General features: G+C 41.5%; 1 pseudogene; it reads left to right on the top strand.

Annotated features, from left to right (window-relative positions):
- Positions 1-312: 312 nt before the first annotated feature.
- LOC147620292 (uncharacterized) lies at positions 313-1,017 on the top strand (annotated as a pseudogene).
- The last annotated feature ends 4,800 nt before the right edge of the window (positions 1,018-5,817 follow it).

Here is a 5,817-nt window from a genome sequence, read left to right as displayed (position 1 = left end):
GCTGTCACACAGCCTGTCATCCCACTGGTGCATATCACCCATGATCTCACCAACCATGCCAGTAGTGTAAGTGTGGGTCCTATCCCCCAGGCGGGTCATCAGTGTCCACCGCCTCACTAGATGAGCTCAATATCTCAACAAGTTGCTCATGGAAGATGGGCAACAATGGTGGAAGCACTTAATAGCTTTCACATGTTTGGCACCTAGAGATTTCTTGTGAGAAATCTGGTTGAAGGCACCCTTGGAGTGGTTTCCTTGTGAGAGAAACCACATGGAAAGCTTGCTTGTCAAAGATGGAAGAGGCAAGCAGTTATGGAGCTCATGTGTGAGCTCAACACGGCCATGTAAATGGCTATGATAAAACCTTATGAAAGAGGTTGAAGAGGCAAAGATTTTTGCATCAAGAAGGATGCATTCATGAAGCATGCTATGGCAAAAGACATGCAATTTGGAGATTAAGGAGCTCACAATAGCCATATTTATGGCCACTCTTGGAAACCTCAAGCTGCGGTGAGAAGAGTGTGGTGTTTTACACAACAAGCTTGAGAGGGATAAGGAAAACCTTCGAGGATTGCAATAGTCTGAGGGGTGTGCTGTAGAGTTTTGGCATCATCGTTGATGAGAGGGACGTGGCCATGCATCAAGGCTTTAGAAATGAGCTAAGGGAGATGATGGGCAACAAGCCAGTGCCTGTTTTGAGGGCTGTTCATCAAAGGTAGGTATGTAGGGGGTGAAGAAGAGCAACTACAGCTCCACGAGGAAGAGCAGCTTGCGCCTCTCTTGGAAGGTGTCCCTAAAGACCATGGCTATGGCAGGCCCTGTGATGGGTGCGGAGGAGCCCGCTTCTTGCCATGCCTTGAATGCAATGGTAACAAAAAAGTTACCGACCCAGAGATTAATGAGGTGGTTAGATGCCCTGATTGCAATGAGAATGGCTTAATCCAGTGCCCTATGTGCACCCAACATAAAAAAGAAAGAGGTGCAAGTAGTCATTGTTTTCTGTGTTATCCCAGTTGAAGGCGTGGAGGAAGATACAAGCTACAACAAACAGAATAGGTGGCTGTGACTATAGCAGAGAATTGAAGTAAGCAGACCATGAAGAAGGAGGACAAGTGGGGTCCAAAGATGCAAATGGTGAATTGGTGCACAAGTGGGCCAACTGTTTGGCGTGTTCCAGAGAGAAAACGCGTGGGTCCCTTAGCCAGCTGCACTAATCCGTTTATAGGTGTTGTGAGCTAATGCAGGTCCAACGCAATAAATGATCCACAAAATGTATTCTTTTGTGGTGTGAAGAGTCCCATCATTTAGCTACCATTCACATGGTTAATATAATTGCATTGTAAAACTAGCAAGAGAAATGCAATCACACCCATATGCATCACCCACCACATTAATTAGCATTCCCACATGGATTTATTTAGGCCAAGTGAAGCCTGATGTATGGTGCCCATGATTTGACATGGAATGCCCATGTAAGCGACACATTGTATTTTAACTATATCTCTCTCCTACGCCCTAAAATAGCGGGCAATTATCGGCTTATGTGGAAAAGTCATCAACCACTTGTATTTTGTGGGTACCCTGCCCTTGCACACGGCATAAAAAGGATTGTATTTGTTTCACCCATGTATATGAGGGCAACCGTGCCCAAGCCTCTCAGTCTCTACTCAAAACGAGATGTGTATTCACCCATGGTATAAGGGTAACCGTACCCGAGCTTACCGAGAAGCTTAAAATGGTTGTCGTGATGCACACATGAGCAATGCACATGCGAGGTGCATGCGCATGGGTTGGTTCCCACCCAAACTTTTACGTTCAAATTGGACTCAGTGGTTCCACTGTGAGAAAGTGGGCTCAAAATAGGCTTCGTGTCTAGGTTGGCTAGGCATATGCACATACACTTGTTGAACACTCCAATGTATCATTGAGGGGGAGTGTTGAGAGTTAGCAATTGCGGTTATGCAATGCTACATTGATATGGGTGATAGGTGAGTTGTGGAACACCTCGATTAAGAGGGGGTGTTGAGAGATGTAATCACAGTGATGTGTGTATGTGGGAAAGCACCCTAGAGGTGCAAGATATTGTGGCAAGATAAGAATGCCACATGTAATATTGAATGGTGTATGAGTGTTGACCAAAAGAGTGGAAAAGGTAGTGCCACATGGATGATGATGTGTAAAGTGGGATAAGGCTAGAAAGCCTATATCATTGTATTCATTTTGTGATATGCAATAGAATTGAGTGTTTAGTGTGCAATCTCTCTCTCTCTCTCTCTCTCTCTCTCTCTCTCTCTCTCTTATGGAGTTCTTAGTGTGGTTTAATCCACCTTAATTATGTTGCTTAATCTATGTCTATCACCATGAGCAATCCCATTTTAGGATTGTTTAACATCTCTCACTCACACACGAGAGATAGATGAAAGAAGAAGAAGCAAGAGCTCTCAATTACACACAAGGGAAGTGTCCATTCTCATTAGATGAGTTGTCCTTTATACAAACGTTATTAAGAGGCCAGGAACCCGTACATGGGCAGCCATTAAGTAAATCTATCATCTAGTGTGTGCTAGACTACGTTAGAAATTAAGGTGGGAATACAAGTGAGGCATTCATGATAAAAAGGATATGATTGCATTGTGTCAAATGATCTTGTACATAGTGCTTATATAGCCAGTACTCAATATGACTAGATACATTGCTAGGATGACATTACTGCTTATGGCATTTGGTGGTGGATTACATCTTTGATCTTAGGCTAAAAGATATCCTATGCAAGATAATTAAAAAGGCTAAGGACTACAAGTTGGGCTTATTACCAACAAACCCCCCTTAAGCCAAACTTGAGAAAGACACTCAATACAAGGACTCAGCCTACAACTATCCTCCTTGACACAATGAGATAGAGCCCCCCCTTTTGTAACAATAGGGTGTCTGTACTCTTCTCTTAAAATAATCAAGGGAATGGACAAAAACAAAGGCTTAAAAATCCAAAAAAAAATAGTGTACAAAAGAGTTAAAATGCATAAGAATCATCAAAGTCTTCAATGCCACTTGTTGCCTCCTCTGCCTTGACAATGTGAGCCTTCTCCTTTTTCTTATCTTGCTTTTACTTGAGGTAACACTAGCTAGATGGGTGGTTGGTTTTCCCATAATGAGAGCATGGATTGTTAATGAAGCAATCTTTGGATGAGTGATTTGTCTAAGCCTATTTACAACACTAGATATGCCCTCATTAGCTTCTATACTTGACCCATAAAGTTGCATTTTGAGGCTAATTTTGGAATGTTTGGCCTTAGATCCAAATATCCTCTCTAGGTTTTCCCAAGCTTTGGCAGAGCTGTATCAGCTTCATCTATGTAGTGTATGAAATTATCTTCAAGTGATTTGATGATGACTCCCAAGGCTTGTTCATCTTTGGCTTGTAATGCAATCGTGGTAGCTATAGTAGCAAACCCCCTCTTCCTTACTCAATGGCTTCACAAAACCCCATAGGTTTTTTCTCATTAAGTGTCCTTTTACTTTAATTTGCCAAGTATAAAATCCCGGGAACTTAGAAGATGAAGTAATAACTAGTGATGCCATGATTAAGAAAATGAAAGTAGATAGGATTAAAGAAGGAAAGAAATTGGCTATAAATGGAGCTTGAAATTAAGCTTATTGATCCCTAGTGAGCTTATAGAAATGCAAATTGATAGTTATTACCCTCAATTAGAATAAGAGCTTCAGAATAGCAAATCTTCACTCAGCCATTTTTCAAGAAATTGTGCCAATTTTCATTGGAAGACCCGTGGCTCTCTGGTGTGTACCTAACTAGTCTTGTAGTGCCCTTTAATGTACTTGGCTTGAAGGCTTTAAAAGCCTTTTTATTAACCTTAAATAAGGTTAATGCAACAAGATATATTTCCCTCTCTGCCAACCACTTCAACGGTTTGAAGGTGAAACCTTGCCTTTCCACCTCTTCCTCGCTTGCCTTGCCATAGTTGTTGTCAGTGCACGGAAAAGGTGCTCTGGGTGCTCGATGATGTGACTACCTTGGATCTTCTACCAACTTGATAATGATTGCATCGACCACTACAATGCTGTTTATGAGAAGATTTGGTATGGCCCCTTCAGCCAACAGGAAGGTGGCTACCTCTGCAAATGAGGGCAGAAGATGGGGCAATGGTGGGAGAGAGAGCCAAAGATTAGGCAGGCAGCTAATGGTGGGTGAGAGGGCCGTAGATGAGGCAATCAGGTAATGGCGGGTGAGAGGGCCATAGACAAGGCAATGGTGAGCAGATGAAAACAGAGCTGTGTGAAGAGGTTGTCTCTTGTGTGTGCATGGAGCGAGAGGGGTGGCACGTAGCGAGAGGGGCTGGCACGTAGCGAGAAAGCCTGCAAAGTCGGGTCCACGCGTTTGCTAGAAGGCTCCAAGATAGAAAACTCCAAAAATTGAATGTTAAAGATTTAAAAAAGGACCTATGCTCTTGACACCATGTTAGAAATTAAGGTGGATTCATACAAGTGAGGCATTCATGATAAAAAGGATATGATTGCATTGTGTTAAATGATCTTGTACGTAGTGCTTATATAGCCATGAGAGGTGCACTCAATATGACTAGATACATTGCTAGGATGATATCACTGCTTATGGTATTTGGTGATGGATTACATCTTTGATCTTAGGCTAAAAGATATCCTATATAAGATAATTAAAAAGGATAGGGACTACACGTTGGGCTTATTACAACAGACTACTAGTATACATGTGAACTCGATGTCGGCATTACACTTAGCTCGATCATCCCTTGTTTACATTCTGTGTAGCTCATTAGAGTGGAAAAATCATAAATTATACATTAAGTGCAAAAAACCGCTCGAGCGGACAAAATTACAAAGTGATTCAAATTAGTAAAACCTTTGATGCCAATTACTCGTAATGACTTCGAATTCTTCAAAGAAAATTCGGTGGGGTCCGTCTCGACGTCGTCGGCCTAGTTAACTGCCATAAATGAAGTTAACACCACTTTGTGAGAGAGCAAACCTTGAGATTCTCTCTTGCACTGTGTATGCTTGCTCTATTTCTTGAGGAATACTTGTTCATAATGGTACAACAAAGGAGACATGTCTTGATTACCATAACTACAATTGTGTTGAGCTGCTTGTAGGTGGTCATGGTCATCTTGGGATAATCAGTTCAGGATCGACACCAAATGTTTCTAACATGGTTTGACCACTTCATGAGGAAGCCAGCTTTGGTGTCCTTGGTCTTGCTTCTACTTCGTCTCACCAAATTAAACATTATGACATCCGACATGGTTTGACCACTTTATGAACCTTGAGGTTCTTGGTCTTGCTTCTGCTCCTTCATTGGAGCATAGGGTGGTTTAATGCTTTACAAAGCGAGCTGGTGAATTCTAGGGCTTGAAGGATTGTGGTGGCTCTTGTTTTCAAGTGTTCCGTTGTTCCTATGCTCATATTTGTGTTTAGTTGGCTCATTTTTTCCAAAGCTCCTTGCTTGAGGTCGATCTGAAGGAGTTGTTGACATTTGTTGTTGAGACCAAAGGTTGGGTGGGTTTGAAGAAGTGTAGTTCGATACACTAATTGACTAGTTATTTTTTTCAACAAATAGTCTAGATTGAGTTCGCATCAAAGGTTTCACTCTGGTGAAATGCTAGTGCTCCTAAAGAAGGTATGGAACTGATTTTAGACACATCTATTCTTTTGAAGTTACATTAATACTTTTTTAAAATACAATTTATTTTTAAGTTTAAAGTTTTTTTGGTTTTTTGGTTTTTTTCTTTTTTCTAGATTCATATCTATTGACTTATGCTCAAACTC

The sequence above is a fragment of the Cibotium barometz genome, chromosome 32 (genome assembly GCF_041138505.1).
Source record: "Cibotium barometz isolate CiBa-2024 chromosome 32, ASM4113850v1, whole genome shotgun sequence".
NCBI lineage: Eukaryota > Viridiplantae > Streptophyta > Polypodiopsida > Cyatheales > Cibotiaceae > Cibotium > Cibotium barometz.
The sequence above is the reverse complement of the archived record's forward strand: the minus strand, read 5'-3'. Positions and strand labels throughout refer to the sequence as shown.